At 42.6% G+C, this 24481-nt stretch overlaps 1 protein-coding gene and 1 pseudogene across 2 annotated transcripts in view; one reads left to right on the top strand and one right to left on the bottom strand.

Annotated features, from left to right (window-relative positions):
- Positions 1 to 24481, bottom strand: part of NUDCD3 (NudC domain containing 3) — a 103256-nt gene that overhangs the window by 60776 nt on the left and 17999 nt on the right. The gene's annotated exons all lie outside the window — the stretch shown is intronic.
- Positions 3989 to 5051, top strand: LOC134370288 (heterogeneous nuclear ribonucleoprotein A3-like; annotated as a pseudogene).

The following is a 24481-nucleotide window of genomic DNA, read 5'->3' as shown; positions in this document are numbered from 1 at the left end:
AGAGTTCCATGGTGGTTCCTTTGGAAGATAAGCTCACTGCTGCTGGAAATAGGATTCCAGGCCAAAGGAGAAAAAGGTAGTCATGTGGAAGAGTTTCGTTCTGGACTTAATTTCCTGTTCCTTCCTATAAACCTGGACATTTAACCCTGAGATGAGGGTTAAAAGGGTGCTAAGACTTGGCAGGGTCTCTGTGGCTTGGAACAACAGCACATCTATTCAGCAATGACAGACCCAGGCAACAGCTGACAGAAATACCACAGAAAGCTACAGGAAAGGTGGGCATGCGGGAAGGTGAACATCACCATGCCAAGATGCTAGGACTTCAAAATGTCTTTAAATATAAAGAATAAAAGTTCTCCCATGTCAAGACAGTTTGCAAAGAGCACACAAAGACAATGACCTCCTAGTCTACCGATTACTGCCATCTCAAGTGGGGTCACATTACTGTTGAATGAGTGCATTTGACTCCTTTCACCTGCTTTTCATCTACGGCAAATAACCAGAGCCCAGCCTCGCCCACTCCAGGAGCTCTGCCACCTGCCCTGTGACCTGGTCCTCCAGGCTACACCCATTGTCCACCCTTTCAACTCTTCTTCAGCTCAGGTCAATGACTGAGTGCTTCTCAAAATCTTTTTTCAAATCTTTGATGTGGAACACTCTAGATTTGCCTTCTCTGTCTGTCTTTTCCTTCTTTGAAGGTTCCTCTAACAACCACCCCCTAATTGTGGACCTCTCCCACTTTTGCACTGACTTCTTTTCTTCTCACTCCCTTCAGACAGCCCACCACCACTTCCAAGATCACAACTCCCACATCTAGTTCCAACTTCTGTTTCTCTCCCCAAACTTCAGACCCCATTTCCAACTGTCAGTCATTCCACTTAAATCTCAAACTGTCGTTTACTAGCTGAAACCAAACACGTTTCTATCTACACAGAGAGCAACGACACTTGGCATGTATATGGCACTGCACAGGGTACCTTCTCACCCATAGTTCACATGCTCTTCTGTCACCAAAACATCTACCAGGGAACCAGGCTTGTCCTCCTGCAAGGCCTGCAGCCCTAGCTCCTTCCTTCCCATCAATGCACATCCCCCAGCTCACATCCTCCCTGCCAGGCTGGCCCAGGACATTCACCTCCTACCCAAGCTCCCTGCATCCAACGCCCCCCAGCCCAGTCCTTCTGGCAGGTATGTATGTGCACGCACGTGTGTGTGTGTGAAAGCACATATGTGAGTGTGCAGGAGAGTAAGAGCGCATGTGAATGTGCTTGGGAGTAAGAGCACATGTGTATGAGTGTGTGAATGTGTGTACATCCTCTCAGAACAGTGACACGATATTGTATCCCTGAAACAAGACCAGAATATTACTTGAAGAACAACAACCACAATCGCTTTCAGAAAAGCTTTGGGAAAGTAATAATAGTAACAAAGGAAAAGAGCAGAACTCTACACAGTTGAGGAAATCATGTGTGAGTTTCCCAGAAAGAAGAGCAAAAAGTTAGAGACATAGAACATAGGGGGAAAAACGGGAAGAACGGAACTGGTGATCCAATTTCTTAATAACAGAAGAGCTGGACAGAGAACAAAAAAATAAAGGAAAGGAGATAACCAGGAAGAATTTAAGGAAATTTATTTTTTGTGGGAGAGGTGAGGGAGGCTGGCAGGTATGGGGATCCAAACCCATGACCTCACTGTTATAAGGGTATGCTCTAACCAAGCTAACCAGCCAGCAGGAAATTTCTTAAACGCAGAGATGAAGGACATGAATCTGCAGCTGAAAAGCCCAGCAAGCACCTAGCACATGGGATTAAACTAGAGTCAAACTCAGAGCATGATGCTCTGACAACACTGGAAACAGGGGAGATCTAATAGCCTCTAGAGAGTAAAGAAGAACATGTCACACTAAGAGCAAAATCAGAATGACTACAACTTCCTAAGAGCCATGCTGTAAGCTAGAAAAAAATGGAGCAACTCAGGGAAAATTTCCAACTACAAATTATACAGATTCAAACTGTCAATCGAGCATGAAGGTAGAACAAAGGCATTTTTAGGCATGTGGCAGGGTGACCAGTTCATCCTGGTTTTCCTGGCTTTAGGGCACCATTAGTCCCACATCCTGGGTAAACCAAACCACTTGCCCAGAACGGACCTGGTTTAAAACTAAAACTCCCATGTCCCGAGAACCCCTCAATCCCAGGCAGATCAAGAAGGTTGGTGATCCTTGAGGAGGTCTCAAAAACTTTCACTCTCATGATCACTTTCTCAGGAGGTTACTAGAGTATGTTCTCAACCAAATCATGAGACAAAACAAAGAAAGAATAAGAACCACAGTCCACACCATCCTCGGTGGTGCTTCCCTGATGATCAGGAACAAGACAAGGATGCCTGATCTTACCACTTCTATCCAACACTGTACTGGAAATTCTAGCCAGGGCAGTTAGGCAAGAAAATAAACAAATAAAAGGTATCCAGGTTGGAAGAAGTAAATTTATTTGTATTAGCAGATGACATGATCCTGTATATAAAAAATCCCAAGGAATGCACTAAAAACAAATTAATAAATAAGTTTAGCAAAACTGTAGGTTACAAGATCAATATATGAAAATCAATTGTATTTCTATAGACTAGTTAGTAATGAACAATCTGAAAAGGAAATTAAGAAAATTCCATTTACAATTGCATCAAAAAGAATAAATTATTTAGGAATAAATTTAGCAAAAAACTGCAAAATACATAATACTCTGAAAACAAGAAAACATTGTTGAAAGGAATTGAAAAAGACCTAAATAAAATGGAAAGACATCCCAAGTTCCTGAATTAGAAGATTTAAAAATTGTGAAGATTGCAATACTCCCAAAATTGATCTATGGAATCAGTGCAATACCTACCAACATCCTCACTGACTTCTTTGCAGAAATTGACAAGCTGATTCTGCAATTCACACAGAAATACAAGGAACTCAGAATAGCTAAAACACATGCTCATGAATTAGAAGAATCATTTTTCTCAAAATGTCCATACTACACCAAAGTGGTCTACAGAGTCAATACAATCCCCATCAAACTACCAATGACATACTTCACAGAAATAGAAAAAACAATTCAAAAATTTATATGTAACAACGAAAGATCCCAAATAGTCAAAGCAATTCTGAGCAAAAAGAACAAAATTCAGCACATCAACTGGAAGAAAAAAAGCAGTGAATAAGAAAGAACATGAAGTTTTATTTGCAAAACTCCACCAAAGGGCAACACCCAACAGCGAGTAAACAAAGTTAATGAGTTAACAAAGTAGGAAATACCAATGTCAAATCATTGCACAGAAAATGCAGTCTTCTCTACAAATAAAGAAATGCAAATTAAACTGTAAGGCATCATCATAACTGCTGAACTAAAATTTGAAGGCAGTTATGATCATACTCTGCCCCATTAGCAGGAAGCGGGCAGTTGCCACAAGACTGTGCAAATAGTAGGCCATACTCTACCACAGCCTTTTTTACATATACCCTCAGCATATGTAATAGTTATCACCACTAAAGTGAGACTAACCAAGAAAAAAAACTTTCACCACTGACTACACCTAGAGTTTTAAGCCACCTGAGGCTCTAAACATATCCATGCCACTGTCTCCTCAAAGGAAAACAGAAAACGAGCTACCTCAAAAAATAACATGAAAATATAAATGATACATGAAAATACAGGTGAAAAGAACTGGATGCTTTAACTTAGGAGGGGAAAGAGAACAAAAGTTTAAGTCCTGGATCCAGGATTAAACTCCAACCTATACTGAATGTGACAAACGCCATGAAACACTGCTCCAAGTGAATTAAGTCAACACTAGTTAACACTTGGCTACTATGCTTTTTTGCAAAATTTGCATTAAGGATTTTAGTTTTCCTTCATTGGAAAATCTTTCACTATTTTAAAACTTATTTGAGCTCTCAGTACCATATTGAACTCGAGTTGGAAGAAGCGAGTCCGGCCTCAAAATGGAGGGCCATGATCCAAAGGAACCAGAGCAGTTGAAAAAACTGTTTATTGGTGGTCTGAGCTTTGAAACTACAGATGATAGTTTAAGAGAACATTCTGAGAAATGGGGCACACTCACAGATTGTGCACTAATGAGAGACCCTCAAACAAAGCATTCCAGGGGCTTTGGTTTTGTGACTTACTCTTATGTTGAACAGGTGGATTCAGCAATGTGTGCTCAACCACACAAGGTTGATGGGCATGTAGTGGAACCAAAAAGAGCTGTTTCTAGAGAGGATTCTGTGAAGTCTAGTGCCCATCTAACAGTGAAGAAAATTTTTGTTGGTGGTATTAAAGAAGATACAGAAGAATATAATTTGAGAGACTACTTTGAAAAGTATTGGCAAGATTGAAACCATAGAAGTTATGGAAGACAGGCAAAGTGGAAAAAAGAGAGAATTTGCTTTTTTGTAACTTTTGATGATCATGATACAGTTGATAAAACTATTGTTCAGAAATACCACACTATTAATGGGCATAATTGTGAAGTGAAAAAAGCGCTTTCTAAACAAGAGATGCAGTCTGCTGGATCACAAAGAAGTCATGGAGGTGGAGCTGGCAACGTTATGGGTCATGGAGGAAATTTTGGAGGTGGTGGAGGTAATTTTGGCCATGGTGCAAACTCTGGTGGAAGAGGAGGTATGGTGGTGGAGGTGGTGGCAGCCAAGGTAGTTATGGAGGATGTGATGGCAGATATAATGGATTTGGAGGTGAGGTTGGCAACTACGGTGGTGTTCCTGGTTATAACAGTAGAGGGGGCTATGGTGGTGGTGGACCAGGATATGGAAACCAAGGTGGTAGAAATGGTGGCAGTGGTGGAGGATATATGATGGTTACAATGAAGGAGGAAATTTTGGTGGTGGCCGAAACTATAATGATTTTGGAAATTACAGTGTACAACAGCAATCAAGTTATGGACCCATGAAGGGTGGCAATTTTGCTGGGAGAAGCTCAGGCAGTCCCTATGGTGGTGGTTATGGATCTGGTGGTGGAAGTGGTGGATATGGTAGCAGAAGGTTCTAAAAACAGCAGAAAAGGGCTATAGTTCGTAGCAGGAGAGAGAGCAAGGAGTTGTCTGGAAAGCTGCAGGTTACTTTGGGACAGTTGTCCCAAATGCATTAGAGGTACTGTAAAAATCTGCCACAGAAGGAACAATGATCCATAGTCAAACAAGTTACTGCACCTTAAACAGGAAACCCTTCTTGTTCAGGATTGTCATAGCTACAGTTTGCAAAAAGTGCAGCTATTGATTAATGCAATGTAGTGTCAATTACATGTACATTCCTGAGGTCTTTTATCTGTTGTAGCTTTGTCTTTGTCTTTTTCTTTTCATTACAACAGGTATATTCCTCTGTAAATTGTGGTAGTGGTACCAGGAATAAGAAATTAAGGAATTAAAAAAAAAAACAAAACCTTATTTGAACTGTGTCCTAATTCTTTTCTACTACCACATATTTTAGGTGGCCCTAGACAACAGGCCTAAGAACCAGACTGGATCCAACACTGCTCAGACTTGTTCAAGACTTCCCCCATCCCAACAGGATAACAGGATTCCTGAATGCTCCAAGACTCCCCCCCCCCCCCCCCCCACCAAGGAGATTCCTGAACACACCTCCCATGCTCTCTTCTGCCTCCCTGCCTTCCAAGAATCCCTTCCTCTCTTCTGCGGGCTCCTAGGGCCCCTGATACCCATGAAGGAAAGCATGGGCCTCACCTTCTCCAGAAGCACTTCTGACATCCCAGAGACAAGGTTTGACCCCTCCTCTGCATTCATCACATTGGACTGCAACTGTTTGTCCAAGTCCCTCTGAACTGTGAGCTCCTCTAGCATCTCCTGCTCTGTACATCCAATTCCTAGAACAAGGCCTGCACATCACAGAAGGCACTCAACACAAATGTGGGATGGGAAGGTGTAAGGGCAAGCTGCATATGAAGAGAAGGCTTCTCTAAAAATCAGTGTGATCTGTGAAAGGAAGCGGCTGTCTCAAATCATGGTGAGCTCACTGACACTGGAGGAATGCTAACAAAGACTGAACAATCTCCCACTCATTCATGATACTGTGGAAAGGATGAGAAGCTCCCAACACTGGGTGAGATGGCCACAGACACACATAACAATCTGCCCTCTACTGCTGAGAGTCAAGGAGCCTTTGGAGAGGCATCAAAGGTAGAGAGAAAGGAGTTCTTCACTAGCCATGTCACATGGCCACATCTTCGCCACAATGGCTGAGAAGGGGTTAAAAACAAAGAAAGAGAGAAGTTTGGGAATCAGGCCATGACCCATGACCATGCGAAAGCTGCTCACAGTTGCGATGAACGGGTGGTGATGGGACAGTGTCCAAGTGCCTGGCTCCACAGCAAACAAAATCAGGACTCAGATGATTCAGCTGCAGAGGCAGATGGTCCCTGAACACAGGCAGTCTCCCCAAGGAGACGTTCTATAGTATTCTACAAATGTAGCACATGTAAAGCATATTACCAAACTCAGTCTTCCATTGCTCTGAGCTGGAATGATCAGGGACACTTACACACACACTTCTCTCTCTCCTACGTGGGGCGGGGGGGGGGAGAGAGAGAGAGAGAGAGAGAGAGAGAGATGTATTACCTCTCTATCTTTGAGGATATTTATTTAAGATGACTTAGTCAAAGAGCTAAGCATATTTTGCTTACGAACAATATTTCATGAAATGCTATAAAATTTCATACAAAGAGCCTAATTTCCAGGGCTCTAGTTATAGTTACTGAACAGATCCAAACATTTGTTTGCCATTAGCATCTCCACTATGTAACTGCCTAGAATAAATTAACACATACACAACTTTTACCCTAAAATCCCCTAATGATCGTGTCTCTAGAAAAATTTCTAAATAAGAAAACATTGACCAATATGTTGCTTTGCCTCCCATGGATTTGTCACCCCTTTTCCCCTGGGTGATGGAGCCACCAAGGATTACTTGAAGCCCATCTCTTCTGAGCAGTGAGAAGCCCCAAGAAGGGGTTAATCTCCTGGAACCCTCAAGAGAGAGGCATTCCTTCCATTTGGGAAATTAACCACGAATTAGGGTTCTCTTCCCACATTTATTCTCCAGACCAGGAAGTTACAGGAAGAGAACATAGGTGGGGTTTTTTGCTAAGTATAGTTTAACAAGTTTAACAATAGAAGCTGGTAACATTCAGTAAGACAAGCAAGGTGACATTCTATAATGCAATTAAGTCAATCCACTAATAAAAGCTTGATTTTAGCAAACATTCTCTTCTTAACAGCAATTTCTTTACATATCTTTACATATATAAAGATACATAGCAGTATCTTTACATATCAATCAGTAACCTGTCTGTCTTTGACTGGTTGAAAGGACCTTAGAGATTATTTAACAAAGTTTTCTCATTTTATAGATGAGAAAAGTGTGACATAAAAAGTGATACGTCCACAGCACAAGGGGCTCTTTCCCCAGTCTCATGACCTGACATATGCTCTGCATTAAAGTTCTGGCCAGATGCTTTTTAGGAGTAGGCATTCCTAGAAATGGTGACCTCCTGACTACTTCCAGTGGCCTCTGGTGCTCAGGAGGCACCTCAGAGATCATCCCAAAAGTAAGAGGGAAAGGAGAAGGCTCTCAGCTGCAACAGCTTCATTCTACACATCAGATTCCATGACACGTCCTGGGAACTTCTAGAAAACTCAGTGCAACGTCATGCCCTCACAGGGTCACTTATGAGAACAGTATGCCTGAGCCAAGACCCCATATTTAGGGAGATCTAAGTCTCAGCCAGCAGTTCACATTCTGGCATGGTACCTATAAGTCTTCTTTTAAAACACAGTTCCTGTATTTTATAATAAATGCTGTTAGGACAACTGAATAGCCATTTGGAAAATGATAAAATTGTATCCATACCTCACAACAAAAGAGTAAACTCCAGATGGATCAGAGATATAAAGACAAAAACTAAACCCACACAAAGGTCATTTTCACAGAATTACAGAAAAAAATATAAAGACTATAGGAAAAATGACTGAAATCCTTCAAAACCGCAGTGCGGGAAATGACTTCTAACTCTTACTCAAAATCCAGATGCAAAAAACAAAAAATTATAACTAATATTTTAGATATTTTTTAAAAAACACTTGTTTGCGGGGAGAAAACGTGTCACAGGCAAAGTCAAAAGATAAGCAGGGGAAGGAATATTTATAATATATATACAATATATATTACAGATGAAGTTCTAATCTTCCCAATATATTGTGAGCTCTTAAAAACTGAAGTAAAAAAATAACAAAACCCAAACAGAAAAACAGGCAAAAGACAAAAACAGAGTACTCTCAGAAAAAGATATACAATTGGCTCCTATATACATGAAACTATGTGCAACCTCACACGTAATAAAAGAAATAAACCTCACTGCATACCACCTTTCAGATGAGTAAGGTTCAAACCTTTCACACACCCCGCGAGCCAGCTGTCGAGAACAGGGCCTCTCTTACATGTTGGGAGCAAGGCAAAATGCAACAGCCCTCAAGGGGAATTTGCTGGCATTATCTACAAAACTACACAGCTATTTGACATATGAATCTCACTTCTGAGAATTTACCCTGAAGACACACCCCTTCAAAATTAAAACAAAATACAGCACAAAGTTATCACTGCGATAGTACTTGTACCAGCAAAATACCAAACACTGAGTGCCCTCCACAGAAGCTGGACAATCAATAAACAATGCCCAGTCACACAAGCGAGCAGGTTCTGCAGCCACAAAATAGTGCAGGTCTCAATGGACTGTGAGGGCAAGATTTCCAGGACACACTGTCAGCTGAAAACTCAATATGCAAAGGTATATAGAGTATGCTATGTTTTTTGTAAGGAAGAAGGGGAAATAAGAAGAAACTTGCATATAGGTAGGTAGCATTATTTACTTCTGCAAGAAGAAAAATGAGAAGAATACACCAGAAACTAATGAAAATCATTGGAGGGTAAAGGTGGTTAGAAGGAAGCAGGTAGAAGAGATAGGAGTGAACTTTCTCACTTTTCATAAATCTTTGACTTGTGAACTCTGAAAATGTTTTACATATTCAAAAAAAAAAAATGGATAAAGCAAACCATGAAAGTGAATATAAATAAACACAAATGAATCTAACCATATATTAAACTGATAACATAACTACCAGGAAAAAAAGAATTCAAGTAGTTTCTGGACAGCACTCCGACCATACCTAAGTGGAATATATTCTAATGACAAAAAGAACTGCAGAGTAATCTTCAGCTTTACCTGGTAGGTTTGCTATTGATGATGATATTGGTGTTGGTATAGTAATTCAAACCATTCTGCATGTACCGTAAACAGAAGAAATAAGTAAAATATTGATCCTGGAAACTGGGGTTCTGTGAGAGAAAGGAAACACAAATTCAGAACTAAGAAAGAATGCTGCTGAGGCTGAATTTGAACCAGCCGTGTCAACAAGAACATTTTTTGCTGGTTTTTTTTAATTTTTAAAATTTTTTGTGAATGGCCAGAACTCTTGACCTTGCATATAATTCCTAGCTTTGTCCACTGAAAAGGTCTGGAAGAAGTTACCCACAAGCCATGAGCACACTTTCTGTCCATACCATCCCACTAAAACAGAACGAGCTTCTTGGGGAAACAGCTGGTACCAGAGCTGAGGCAGAGAAGACACAGGTGATCCTGGTACAGTCTGTGCCAGAGCAAGAAAGTGCTCAAAGAATGATGGGGCGCATCAGACTGACAGAGGAGCCAGTCTGGAGGCCCCCACTGGCAAAGCGAGAGACAATCTGAGAATCAAAAGGAGTACTAACAGTAATGGATTACAATAGATTTAAAATCCTTAAGTCCACAGCGGTCCTCAAAAACAAGTGCATGGGGGAAACAAATGCCAGCTAATACACATAGAAGGAATAACAGAATCTTTTAAGTCATCATTTTGCAACCACCAATGCTGTAACTGATACTGGGCAGGATCATCAATGGATACAAGAGGCTGTAGTGGCTTCAAACTGTCTCCCTGCAACTTATTTATTAATGACAAAGAAAAAAAGCTGTCTTTGCAGCAGAACCCTTTGGAGAATGTTAAGGGACGCCCCAAACCCTACTAACCTTAACATATGCATTCTGCTTCTGTACAAATCGCTTGCTAAAATAAATGGGAGAATAAACAGAGTAGCATGGCCAACACCATTTTAGGTGGCTATGCCATTTTAGCCTGGAAAATCCCTATGGGGAATCCAGGGTGGGGAGGGGCTACAGGGCTAACCACAAAATTAGCTTATGTATCGCTGGCTTGCTTGCATTGGCTAGATTGTGTCAGGCGTGAAAAATTCCCACCTACCTAAAAATAAAAGCTGCGAGAGGGTTCAACTCGGGGCTGCACTTCTTGATTGGCCTGCGTAGCCCTGGCTGCCAGAAATAAACTCTTTTCCTTTTCCTATCACCCGGTTCTCGTGGGCAAATTTCTTTTACCCGTCGGACGTTGGCCATAACAAGACACCAAGTCACCCAAGGGAGCTGACCCCAGTCAGCGACAGCGGGCACTCTACCCTCACATGCCTCCTCACATGAGATGCAATGCTAGACAAAAACGTCACACTTGAATCTAATCAAGGGAGCAACCAGGCAGACCTAGATTATGAGACACACTACAAAATAAATGGCCTCAACTCTACAAAAAGCCAAAGTCAGAAATAACAGAAAACACGATGACTATTCTAGATGAAGAGAGACTGGAAACACAGGATAATCAAATGCAATATGTGTGGTCTTTGGATCCTGGATAGAAAAAATGGAACAGTCCCCTCAGTGGTAGAATGGCTTGTGTTAAAGTTACAGAGTTAAGTATTATATGAGAAAGAACTACTGATTCTGTTGGTAGATGAGTTCCACAAACATGAGAACAAAAGTAGTCAGAAGGAGTACATACTGTATAATTCCACATATGAACTTCAAAATCAGTTAAAATTAATCTACGGCTGTAGTAAGTTCAATGGTGCCCCCTAAAAGATATGTCCACATCCTAATCCCCAGAACCTGTGATTGTGACCTCATTTGGGAAAAGATGTAAGGATCTTCAGTTGACATCATCCTGGATTGTTTGGTGAGCCCTAAATCCAGAGACAAATATCCTTATAAGAGACACACAGAGAAGACCATGTGACCACAGAGGAAGATGAATGATGCGCCACAAGCCAGCAAACACCTGGAGCCACCAGAGCTACAAGAGGCAGGAAGAATCATCCCCCAGGACCTTCAGAGGGAGCACTGCCCTGCTGACTCTTTGATTTGAGACTCCTGGCCTCCAGAACTGTGAGAGAACAAATTTCTATTGTTTTAAGCCATCAAGTTTGGGTGCTTTGTTACAGCAGCCTGGGTAGCTGGGAGTAGGGGTTAGGGACTAGAAGGAGGCACAGGGATGCTTTCAATTTTTTTTTTTTTTTTTTAAAGATGACCGATAAGGGGATCTCAACCCTTGGCTTGGTGTTGTCAGCACCACGCTCAGCCAGTGAGCTAACCGGCCATCACTATATATGATCTGTACCTGTGGCCTTGGTGTTATCAGCACCGCACTCTCCCAAGTGAGCCACGGGCCGGCCCAATTATTCCATTTTTGGTAATACCTTCTTCTGAGTGATGATTCCATAGCAATGTTCAGTTTGTAAAAATTCATCAAACTGTACTTTTAAAAAAATACATACACAAACGTGTGTGTGGTTGTGTCAACTTGATGAAGCTGGGAGCCGTCTTCCTGAACCCCTTTCCCTGGGCAGCTCTGAGTTACAGTGAGCCAGAAGACAACCTTGAATAAGATTTGGAAGGTTTGAGACAAGCAGCAGCCATGACTATCCAAAGGCTGTCACTGACAGGGAAGAGGTCTTCCTGGAGCATGCTCAACCCCCTCACTGTGAAGCCTTATCTCCCAGCCCTGTGAGTAACCAGGGAGCTCTGGAGGCTGGGGTTAACACAGTCCTGAACACTGCCTGATCCGCAAGAACCCCTACTAACACTGCATAGCAGACAGAGCCAAATTTACCCTGTATTTGTAGCACCCTCCTCCCCCAACAACCTCTGGCCAAGACACAAGGTGAGCCAGGACCCAGCAGGTCTAGACCTAGAAGGGCTGGCCCAGGTGAGCCAGTGAAGGCAAGCAGCAATATCCAGCAAGACTTCAGCAGCACACAGGTAACCTGTACACCTGGCAGACATCTCTGCTTTCTCTCTGGATTCACTGCCAATGGAAGAAGCAGAGAGCATAGTTCACTTATGAAATGGGTCAATGGCCCTGCACCTGCCCTGCCCTCCAGGAGAAGGCCCCCAATGCTGGGAAGGACAGAGCAGGTGGATGAGGGCAGTCGGTGTTTGTGTCTCCCCAGAATCAGGAAAGCAGACAAGGATGGTTCAGTTAAATGACATTTTTGACTTCTAATTTATATTTTGAAATTAAAAACAAAGTGTTAGTGGATAATAAACTGCAGACCTCAAACCTCAAGTCATCATTATCCACATGAAAGTCTGAAATGCAGAAAAGTGATACGAACTAGAGAGAGCCACTGAAGGACTTCAGTGGGAGGCTCAGTCCTGGGTAGCATGTGTCCAGAGTATATGGGAAGAAGGATACAGTTGGGAATGGCGGCGGGGTGGAGTGGGTGGGGCCTGAACAGGAATGTGGAACCAGAAAATAGTGTCCTGGAAGCTAGAAGAAGAGAGCACTGGAGAAGAAAGGTCCAGAGTGGAATACTCCACGGAGAGATCTAGGAATAAGGCAAGGTCAGAAGGGCATCAATGTGACAATAGAGAAGTGTGAGAGAAAAGATGGAAAACGATTTCAACAAGCTTAACTGAAAAGGGAAGGACCTGAGTTAACTAGAAGACATTCGAGTTGAGGGAGGAGTTTGCTAATTTTTCTGGAGATATTTTAGTGCGTGTGTATGCATGTGAGACTTAAACCCGTTTACAAGCTAATGGGAAAAGCAATTAGCAAGGGAAAACCATTGATGATTAGGAGGCAGAGGCTGGCTGGAGGATGCACCAAAATGTAGGTGTGAGCCAAGAGGAGGGCACACTCCCAGGCAGGTTAGAGATGCCCAGGAACTCCAGCCAGCTCTAGTTTGTCTTCATGAACATCAAGGGATGATGTGATTAGGGTACAACAAAAGAACGACCCCAGTACATGCGCAAGTAACTCCACTCACCTGACCCCAATTAGGAGGGAGCCAGAGAGAAGTGGATAGAGCAGACACTGTCGATTTGGGGGAGACAGGCTGGTGACACCCATGGAGGGCAGGGAGCCTGTCTTCCCTGAGAACCAACAGCTGGCACAGTCCACCCCAAACCACATCCCCCACAATGTCTAGAGACCAGCTGCAGAACACTGACACAACATCCAAACAGGCTAACGGGAACTTAATACAAAAATGAACACACAGCCAAGAATCCCCAAAACCTAAAAAAGGGACACCTAATTCTATACATACAGATGTGATGCTGCAGGACTCAGAGTGAATAAAGCAAAAGGACTTCAGGACAGGCACAATCGCAGCCTCCAAGAGGAGCGAGGGGACACTGCACTTGTAAAAAACGACCAGAAGTCTCAAACTGTCACCTCTCACCCCCAGGGTGTCAGAGACACAAAGGATTACTCAAAGCCAATTTCTTCTGAGCAGTGAGAAGCCCCAAAGGGGTTAATTTCCAGGAACCCTCAAGAGAGAGGCATTCCTCCTAGGAAGATTAACCCTGAACTGGGGTTCTTTCTCCCTATTTATTCTCCAGACCAGAAAGTTACAGAAAAGGAACATAGGTGGAGTTATGACTAAGTATAGTTTAACAATAGAGGCTGGTAACATCAGTGAAATAACAAAGTGACATTCCATAATGCAATTAGTAAAAAGTTAAGTTGGTCCACCAACAAAAGCTTGTTCTTAGCAAACACTTTCTTTCCCTACAGCAATTTCCTTAGCATATTTACATAACAATCAAGCAACTTTCTTAACATATCCATCAGTCAATAGGTAGGTTAAAATGCACCAAGGACGTCTGTCCTTGAGCTAGCAATTTTGCTGTTACAATTCTTCATCTACAACAAAGACTTTAGCCCAGGGAAATTTTCCTGTCTTTCGCAAATTTCTCTGTGTAATTTTAAAAAGTTAGGCTATACCTGAAACTACAGGGCTTTGGAAGCTGGGCCCTGTGAAATACATTTGTTTTATTAATGTTAGAATCCTCCACATCAAACATTAAAAACTGGGATCACTGAAATTTTTAAAAAATAAGTAAAATTCAAAAGGTGAAACCAAGAACAGTGGTTAATCTCTGGAAGAGTGCTGAGATTGAGATTGGCAGAAGGGTCTTGAGTTTTACCACGTTTACAAAAGGAATGTATTCCATTACTTGCTAAAATAAAAATCAATGGACATTTTCGAAGAAATATATTTTCTGGATGAAATGAGGAGAATGTTGTACGTCTACAACCTTTGAGGTAATATGAAGGACCAAAGGAATCATTTCCCAAATTGGGTCCTCTAAATAACAGTCCCTTAAAGTGACAGCAGAAAGGAAAATAGCTCCACGGTCCCATTAATTTGGGTTAAGTTACACATTTCTTTGCTTTAAGACCTCTGGGTTAAGGTGACAGAGCACAAACGAATCATTCACTGATGTCTCAGAGAACATCAGCCATAGAAAAATGCCATCAGATCTTCTGCTTTAATTTTTCGTTATTCCATGGACCAACAGCCTTTCAGAAGGAGAGTAAGCCCCATTCCTCAGCTTTTAGATTAAGACTACCAACAACGCTGGCATTTAGCACAGAATTTCAACTCTCTTTTCCTTATTTTAAATCCCCTGCTCTTAAAATGCAGCAGACAATAACCCACATCCATTCTGGGGGATGGAGAGGCAGGAACCTTTTTAACATGTGACACAACACTGTGCTGCAACAGCAATTTTTAACTCATGTCATTTATTTTGGAAATCCAATTTTAACTATAAGTATTTGCAGTACAGCAATGAAACCCTCAGGGACATAAGTGCCCAGGTCCCTGTAAGCCAAGCCCAGCATGGGCACAGGGAGCAGCAAGGCCACATGCTCCAAACACACACCCAACCAACCAGCATCCCACCACACAGACATTCCCAGGACATTTCAGGGAGCATTTTAAATTCTCTCAGTCTCTTTGCTTTTTACATGGACTCGTATTTTCTAATTCTCCACTATGTTACTTCTAAAAAAACTCTTAAGAATTAAAAAAATCTCAGTCATCTCTGTTTAGTCACCATTCTCCTCTAATTCCACCAGAAACAAGACTGAGAGACTAGACATAAAGACAGCTGGAGCACAGTTCACACAGCAGAACACTGTCGACTCCTGAAGGCCTGTCCATTCTAGAGAATGCAATAGATACCAACAGAGGGTGCCAGGGTCTGAGATGAATGTGTGTAAGATGCTTTATGTGAAAAAAAAATAAGTGCACACAGCATGCTATAATCTATGGAGAAGTTTACATTTTAAAAGTAGGGGAATGTGGGATGTTGATTGTGTGGGGTAAGGGAAGCTGGGGTATACGGGAACTCTTCTGCTCAATTTTGCTGTGAACCTAAACCACTCTAAAAAATAGTCTATTTTAAAGAAAAAGTACAGGGAGAGGTTTAAATAAGTATACTTGTATTTTCATAAACCATCTCCTCTGTGGTTACTAGAAGTGGAAAGGAGAAGAAGAGAGGGAGGGGAGTTAATGAGAAATTAATAAGAAATTGGTTAACAGACACAAAAATGATTACATATTCTGGTGATGAATAAACTAACTATCCTGATTTGGCCATCACATACTGTACACAACTACTGATAGTCAACTTTGTACCTCACAAATATGTATAATCAATTATTTTTCAATAAAAAACAATTTTTTAAAAAACCCATCTCCTGAAAGATACACGGGACACTAGTAACAGCAGTCACTTGACAGTAGCAGATAATCATGATCACCTCTCTATGGAGAGTGGCATGAGACTGGGACCATGAGTGAAACCACTGTAGTCCCACCACACACCCTCCCATGCTTCTTGAGTTGCTTTTGAAATATGCATGCAGCATTTCTCAAAACATCAGTAAAAAATTCTAAGGAAAAAGAGGGGTACAAGAGAGTCAAATCTAAACAAAGGCCACAGCAGCAAAATCACAGGTGCTTTGCCCAAAGACACAGAGCTGACTTCATGAGCACAAAGTTTTGAAGAGAAATGACCACGGGAACCAGCACCACAAAGCCTGGGTGGAGCAGCCACTCAAAATGGGATATCGTAGTGGCAAAATAGAAATGTCATCTGCCAGGAACCTGCGAGCAGCACCGCACTGCATCAACATAAAGCCCATGGTGCCCCTAGAAGTTGGGACAGCCATCCAGGGCCAATCTGAGAAGGAAAAAAGCTAAATAGGGAAAGTCGAAGAATCCTCATCCCCAGAGACACTCTAGATCTGAAATCGCCCAGCAGGCGCTAGATGCCCTTCCAGAGGGCACAACTACCTGCTGGCAGGCAGGAGGGTGAGGGGACCACACCTACACGCCCTGAACACTCCTCTGGGGCCACCATTTGGGTTTCCTTTCTTATTCTGAGCTCTGGGAGGCAACTACATGGGTCTTATTGCTTTTGTTTGGATGGTTTGGTGGCTTGTTTACCTTGGGATAGGATAGAGCTTTCTGTTTTTCTTATTTAAGACCCAATCCAGTCAGCAAGGGGCCCTGAGGCTTCAGGAAGGAGGCTGCCACAACCCTCGCAGGAAGCCAGCACCAATCTGCACAGCACTCCTCCTGCCAGCTACACACTGCCTTCAAAAACAAAGGATCTGAAAGTTTGTTCTCCTAGGAGAAGTTGAGCATCCAAAGTAACATTCCTCTTTTTTTCCTCATTCAGCTTCACCAGGGACACCCAGAAAATACTTAAGTGTTTTTAGGTCACAGCTAGTCCTACCTACCCACGTACTGGGAGGCTCTGGGTGAGCTGCCAGGCAGGCGGCATGCTGGTGGGGGCAGGAGGGAGAAAGTGCAGAAACACCACTGCTTCCCAAGAACCACCAGGTCACAAAGCCTCACAGGGTGGCAGACACATGAGCAGCCCAGACTTGTGTTTCAGATCCTGCCCTGCAGGTCACAGAAAGAGAGCACTGGGCCTCCAAGGAGAAGACTCTGGCCCAAGCCTACAGTGGGCCTCAGGCACCACTGCTGAAGTCTGGAGAGGCAATGGCTGGTTTCCTTTCCAACGTCCACCCTCACTGGCCCCCAGCAGTGAAGAAGGTCGACAGTCCCTGGAGGGCAGACTGCACCTGCTATTACGGGGCCTGTGGAGCCAGCAGAGCCAGCACCCACCCCTACTGAAGAATGGGTCAATAAAGACACAAAAGTTGTTCCAGAAAAGGAGGAACAGGAAGAGGAGTCCCTTCTAATGCATAACATTATAACACCACCCACAGATTAGTGTGTGGTTTTGCTTTAGGAAGCAGAATGAGACCAGACAAAATCAGGACTGCTCATTTAACTTGGGGACAGCAAAGCACCCACTCTAAAATTTCTGATAGTGGGTGGCCAGAAAGAAGCCTTCCTTTCTCCCTTCCTGACTTAAACTCTACAACAGCTCAAGGGAACAAGGAGAGATGTTGGAGGCTCCTCTGCATCAGCCAGAGGCCATGCTCCCAGATCGAGTCCAGCAGGCACAGGGCAGGGGCTGAGGCAGGATGGCACTCCTATATCCCATTTGCCCCAAGGTCCTAAAACAAATATAAATGTTTATTCATTCCATAAATACTTGCTGAATCCAAGAACCAAACCTAATACTTACCTTGTAATGAAAGCTTTAATTACACTATCTCATCTAACCCTTACAACAATCCCCTAAGTTAAGTATTACCAATGTGATGAAGAAATCTGTGCAAAGCCAGACAGCTTATCAGTGTAAGAGCTAGCAAATGAATGCAGGGTTTTTAGACAACAAGATTCATACTCTTAACCCACACCATAAATTTTTTACAAGGGGAAAAATGGCTGGAATCAGGAAATGAAAAGACAAATGTGATGGTTTCAGAGGATAAAGAAGTAAACCACAAAAAGGGCAGGAGACAGATACCTTCATCGCTCATCCACTGGGAGGGCCTAGGAGCAACGACACCCAGAGCCGATGAACACACCAGGCCCAACTTCCAGTCTCTAATCAAAACAAGAAGGATCTTTAAAGAACAGATCTAATCCACAGCTGGGATAGGGAAGTAACAACATAAACCTGGAACATCTTGTGGTTCGGCTTGAAAATGATGCGAAGTTGTCACAAGGACAAGTCCACTAGAAGGAGCCACTTGAGCAAAAAAACAATGACAACAATGGATCATACCCTATAGAATACATATCCATGAGGACACATCAACATAAACAAACAATGAATGAGTAAATAAATCAGTGGGAAGAAAGAAAAGCTCTTCCTTACAGTATGTTAAACAGAAATTACAGGAGACTACTGTTTTGGACTGAGGTCCTGCACAAGGTCCCAGCAGACCAGACCAAGTTCAGTTTGTAGTAATCAAATTGAACTTTGAAACAGCCAGTTTTCTGAAAAAACAAACAAAAAAACCCAGGAAATTTCAGTCAATTTCAGTCAGCATAATAAAGAAGTCCCCTCTGTCCTAACCTATACGGAAAGTGATTTTGAAAGAATCAATCTTGGGCCGGCTCATGGCTCACTCGGGAGAGTGTGGTGCTGATAACACCAAGGCCATGGGTTCAGATCCCATATAGAGATGGCCGGTTAGCTCACTTCAGAGAGTGTGGTGCTGACAACACCAAGTCAAGGGTTAAGATCCTCTTACTGGTCATCTTTAAAAAAAAAAAAGAAAGAAAGAAAGGAAGAACCAATCTGCTTTTTGTTCCCTGTTGCTTTCTTCAGCCTATTAAGCCAACCTCCTCTGCTGGGCTCAGCAGAGCACTCATTCTATTTTATATTTCTATTTTATAGAATGAGTGTTCCTCAATTCTAAAATGACAAATAAAAAGCCAAGTAGATCTTTAAACTAAATTTGTTGTAATTTTGTCTTTTGACAAGTATAATTCCAATTAATAAATGTAGAAAGAATGATGAAAATAGAAAATCATTCAGCAAGCACTACAGTAATAATTATTTCAGGTAAGAATAATCAATAGTTGCTAAGATTAATGGGCAAGAATATGCTGAGAAACAAGATATTTATCTAGTCTCAAAGTATCTCCCCACAAGATACTTATTAATTACAAGGGGGACATAGCAATTCCACAGTGGAAAAACATGGCAGCCACAACCGCAGCTAAATGACCACAGTCAACACCAGTAGGAATGGGACAAATCGACCTCATGCACCTCCTGATATGATGCACTGAGGACACAGACCACTTCTGTGGTATTCTTGCCAAAATGTGTAACGTGAATACAATCATAAGGAAGACTCACAAAACTATAATGAGGAACATTCTACCCAACCCCTCCAGAAAAAAAGGTCGTTTCTCTTTAAATGTGTCAAGGTCATGAACAACAAGGACTAAGAAATTGTCCCAGATGAAAGAGACTGAGGAGATGCAACCTCGAATACAATGATGATAACTGACTGAACCCTAGTCCAAGGTAAAAGGACATCATTGGAACAACAGGCAAAATCTGAACAAGGTCTACAGATGAGCTACCAGTAGCCCCTGGTTATAAAAGACACTAATGTTGGGTGAAGAATGTACGGGAATTCTCTGCATGATTTTTGCAATTTTGGGGGGTAAATGTGAATTATCTAAAAATCAAAGGTGTTGTTTTTTTTTTAAAAAAAGACCAAAACATAAATAAACAGACTGATGGAACCCGGGGAAGCTGAAGCCAGCCACAACTAGGCAAGCTGCTGCCACCACCCCAGGGCCCAGCCAGGGGACTGAAGCATGGGGCCAGGGGAAGCCGAACCCAGCTGCAACCAGATAAAGAGCACACCAAAAACACCATTTTCACAGAGGTAGCCCACTGTAGTCACCACAATTGCAATGGCTGCAGCAAAAGCGACTAGTCTCTACAGTGGCAGTCACAGCCACCATGCAGATGGCATGCCAGACTCTCAACTGCATTGACACAAGGAGAGGCCCCAGCGGAAACAAAAAAAAAAAAAAAAAAGAAGAGGTCCTCTTTCTCCACAAAGCACACTCAATCCAGAGTAATAGAAGAAGCATCTGATTTATAATAATAGGTGAGGACTTGATCACACCTGTCTCAGTACTGGACAGATCATCTAGGCAACAAACCAGCAGAGTAGTTAATCTATCAGTTGGAGAGAACAAATCTATGGTTATTGGGGGGGGGCAGGGAGAGACTAAATAAATGGCATAAAGAATAAGTATGATTTGTAAGAATGAATAAGCTAATAAAAAATTTGAAAATAAAAAATAAAGTAAAAATAAATAAAGAAATAAACAGACTGACAGTTACATGAGAGTATAATGCTGGTCCTTGGTTACCTAAGAACACAGCAGCTCCATAGCATGGCAGCCAGCATCCAAGCCTCAGTCCTGAGCCTCACTGTCAGAATCCCACAGCTGCTATTGAAAGGAGGAGATCTGCACAGGCTCCGAATCTGATTTCTCAGCTTATAGGACTCAGAGCCAAGTCATCTGAGATGACCTGTTCCAGGGGATCCCAAGGCAAACTACACGACAGAGCTGCCCACGTGCCTAGGCTCTGCTCGAGGCTCAGAAGCCACTTCCACAGCAAGTTCCTTAGCTTAACAAAGAGATGTATAAGGAAAATGTGGTATATATACACCATGGAATACTACTCTGCCATAAAAAAGAACGAAATTCTCCCATTTGTAACAACATGGACGAGCTTGGAGAAACTTATGTTGAGTGAAATAAGCAAAGCACAGAGGGATAAATACTGCATGTACTCACTAAGTGGGAGCTAAAAGAGAAAGAAGGAAGGAAAGACAGACCCAGTGGTATGTTAGACTTGCAGAGAGAGAGAACACACTTAGGGATACAAAGTGGCGTGGGGGAAAGGGGGATAGAGAGGAAAGTCAAGGATAATTGGGTGGGGACAGGGGGTATAATCACAATTTGTGGTTATGGGAATGCTGCCAGTGTGGATCTGGCCATCACATCTTGGGCATGAGTGGTGACAATCAGCTTTATACCTCATGATTATTCATAACCAATAAAAATAATAATTTTTAAAAAGTTGGTCTTGGGGACAGTCCTCACAATCATAATGAAAGGAGTTTAGTATTTAGTATTTGGACTTCACTGGGACACTATATCTGTAGAACACGAATTGCATTTGATACTTAATGTTGATACTTTGGACTCTGAATAAAAGGGATTTTCGGTTTTTAGCACTTAGAAATACTCCAACTCAGGGTGCTTTCACTTCCCTGTTTATTCTGGATACTTTCATAGTTATTAAGTGTCCATTAAGTGCAACACGAACACTTTTAAATAAAAAATATACAGCCATATTTTTAAAAAAAAAGAAAGAAAAGAATGGTGCTGATAACACCAATGTCAAGGGTTCAGATCCCTATACTGGACAACTGAAGGGGAAAAAAAACGAGAGAAACATGAAAACTCAGGTCACTCCAACTCCCTCACAGTGAGGCTCAGAGCTCAAGGCCTGCATAGACTGGGGTCTGCACAATCCCGGGCTCTGTCATTTGGGGGTTGCAAGCCGCCAAGGGAAGGGAGAGAAGGGCAAGAGCACACACAAGAAAACCATAAGAGGCAGCTGACAATCTGACTGCTCAGCACAAAGGCAAGAGACAGAGAAGTGGCCTCAGGACTCTCTATTAACCAGTTTAAAACACAACTCTGAGTTGCCCTAAGAAGACAGGGAAGTACAGAACATACACAAATGTGAAAATGTGAGAAAAGTGTTACTGGACAATGGCATTCATAAGACATGTTAAAATTCAAAGGTTGTTCATTTTGAACATGACTTTTAACTCCAATCATTCTTTCATTCAGCTGTTCACTGACTGTCAACTATGTGTGTGCCACTGGAATCCACAGTGAATAAGGTAGACAAGGTCCCACCTAGAAGGGGGAAGACATATAATACCCAGTGAGCAGACATACAGTCAGCCCTCTGTATCCATAGTTTCCACATCCGTTGGTTCAACTAACCAACTGAAAATATTTGGGGAAAAAAATTATGTCTGTATTGAACGTGTACAGAATTTTCTTGTCATTATTCCCTAAACAATGCAATTATTTACACAGCATTTACATTGTATTAGGTATTATAAGTAATCTAGAGATAATTTAAAGTATATGGGAGAATGTATGTAGGTTATATGCAAATACTAGATCATTTTCTATTGCACCCGAGGATTCTGATATCTGCAGAAGGTCCTGGAACCAGTCCCCCATGAATACCAATAGATGATTCTAAGTGTTCATAGCCAGCTCAGGCCAGGTGACCTAGGCCAGCCCCACCCTCCATCCCTTTCTGCTAATTTCCTCTCTGGACTTCTGTGCTGAGGGAATGAGCAGGTACGAGTGCCTGAGGGAAAAGACACTCAACGAGCAGTTTACATAGGGACAGGCACTGTGGAGGGAGGGGGCACTGTGGAGGGAGGGGGAGTATGTAGCCACCATCCATGGGACAGAGACCAGAGGACCACCTGTCCAGGAACACACTGAGACCAACACAGGGCAGAGATGGCACAGAGACCTCAGGTGTGCATCTCAGTGAGAAGGGGTGACAAAGACTAACAAATGTGCCTGGGATCTTGGGTGCTCGGCAGACTCCAGGAACAAGCCTAAGAGAGCTGCAGCAGTGAGTCTGACCATGCTGGTGCTGCAATGGCTCCCGTTATTCTCAGCTGACAATCTGAACCCACTCACTCCCTCGCTTCGCCCTCTTGGCCCCTCCCCAGTCTCCTGGGCAGAGGTCCCCTCCACATCACAACACCCAGGTCTCAATGTTCAGACCTTTTCTCTCCTCCATCAGCTCTCACTGCCGTGGTGATCTGACCTGTCTACGGCTTTCTTTTTTTTTTTTTTTTTTTTTTTTGTCTTTTTCGGGACTGGTACTCAGCCAGTGAGTGCACCAGCCATTCCTATATAGGATCCGAACCCGCGGCGGGAGAGTCGCTGCGCTCCCAGCGCCGCACTCTCCCGAGTGCGCCACGGGGTCGGCCCTCAATGCATCTAAACACTAATGCTTTTCAAGTACCCATTTGGTCATCATCTCAGAATTCCAGACCCATTTGTCCACTGCCTACTGGGAAATACCACATAGACCACTGGTCTGCTTCTCTGATTTGTGGCAGCCCCAGCCAGCCCAAATCCCTCCCAGAAGCTGCCCCTACCATGCTTAGTGACTGTCAGTTCCATCCTTCCAGTTGCTCAGCAACAAATTTTGAGGAGGAGAAAAAAAGTTACATTTAAAATTCTAAATGTGAAAAACATACATATTACTGAATATAGTTGTTACTAACATTATAATAAATACTAAATAGTCTATACTTGTAGAAAACTAAAAAAATCAACCGAAAAACTATTAAAACCCAGGAACAGAATCCAGTATTGGTGTATAGGATGTACTGAATAAAAACATTAAAATTCTGGGGCCAGCCCGTGGCTCACTCGGGAGAGTGTGGTGCTGATAACACCAAGGCCACAGGTTTGGATCCCATACAGGGATGGCCGGTTGGCTCACTGGGTGAGCATGGTGCTGACAACACCAAGTCAAGGGTTAAGATCCCCTTACCGGTCATCTTTTAAAAAAAATAAAAATAAAAAAATAAAATTCTACAGAACAACATAAAACAAGACTTGAATAAATAAGACATACCCTGTTCTTAGACAGAAAGACTCAATACTGTAAACATTTCAATTCTTCCTAATTCAAAATATAAATTTTAATATATTACCAATGAAAATTTCAACAGAATTTTCATGTGGAAAAATTAATTTTCAAGAATAGTCAAGCAAAGTCTGGGGGGAAAAAAGATTAAACATTAGTTCTATTGACTTCCGGTCAAGATGGCAGAATAGACGGTTGCCAGCATCATTTTCTCCCACAAATCAACCAATTTACAACTATTAAAAAGCAACAACAGCCAAGCTGGGGCCACTACGGCTCAGGAGAAAAGGAGAAGAGACCTACAGAGTTCATGAAAGCAGGAGAAGCTGCAATGAGAGAAAGAAAGGGTCACTCCCACCATTTCAAATCCTGGCTGCTTCAAGGCTGGAGCTGGTGAGTGCACAGAGCAGGAACTGACAAAAGCCGCAGTTGTGCCTTTCCTATGAAGTCGCTTGGATGTAGCAGGGGAGAAGAGGACCTTGGTGGCCCTCAGGTCAGCAAGACCACTAACAGGGTTCCCATGGACCCACAAAGGAGCAAGGAGCCAAAACAACTGAAAAATGGAGCCATTCAGAGGCCGGTGAGTCATCACAAAAGACTGGTGCACAATC

The sequence above is a fragment of the Cynocephalus volans genome, chromosome 2 (genome assembly GCF_027409185.1).
Source record: "Cynocephalus volans isolate mCynVol1 chromosome 2, mCynVol1.pri, whole genome shotgun sequence".
Taxonomy (NCBI): Eukaryota; Metazoa; Chordata; class Mammalia; order Dermoptera; family Cynocephalidae; genus Cynocephalus; species Cynocephalus volans.
The sequence above is the reverse complement of the archived record's forward strand: the minus strand, read 5'-3'. Positions and strand labels throughout refer to the sequence as shown.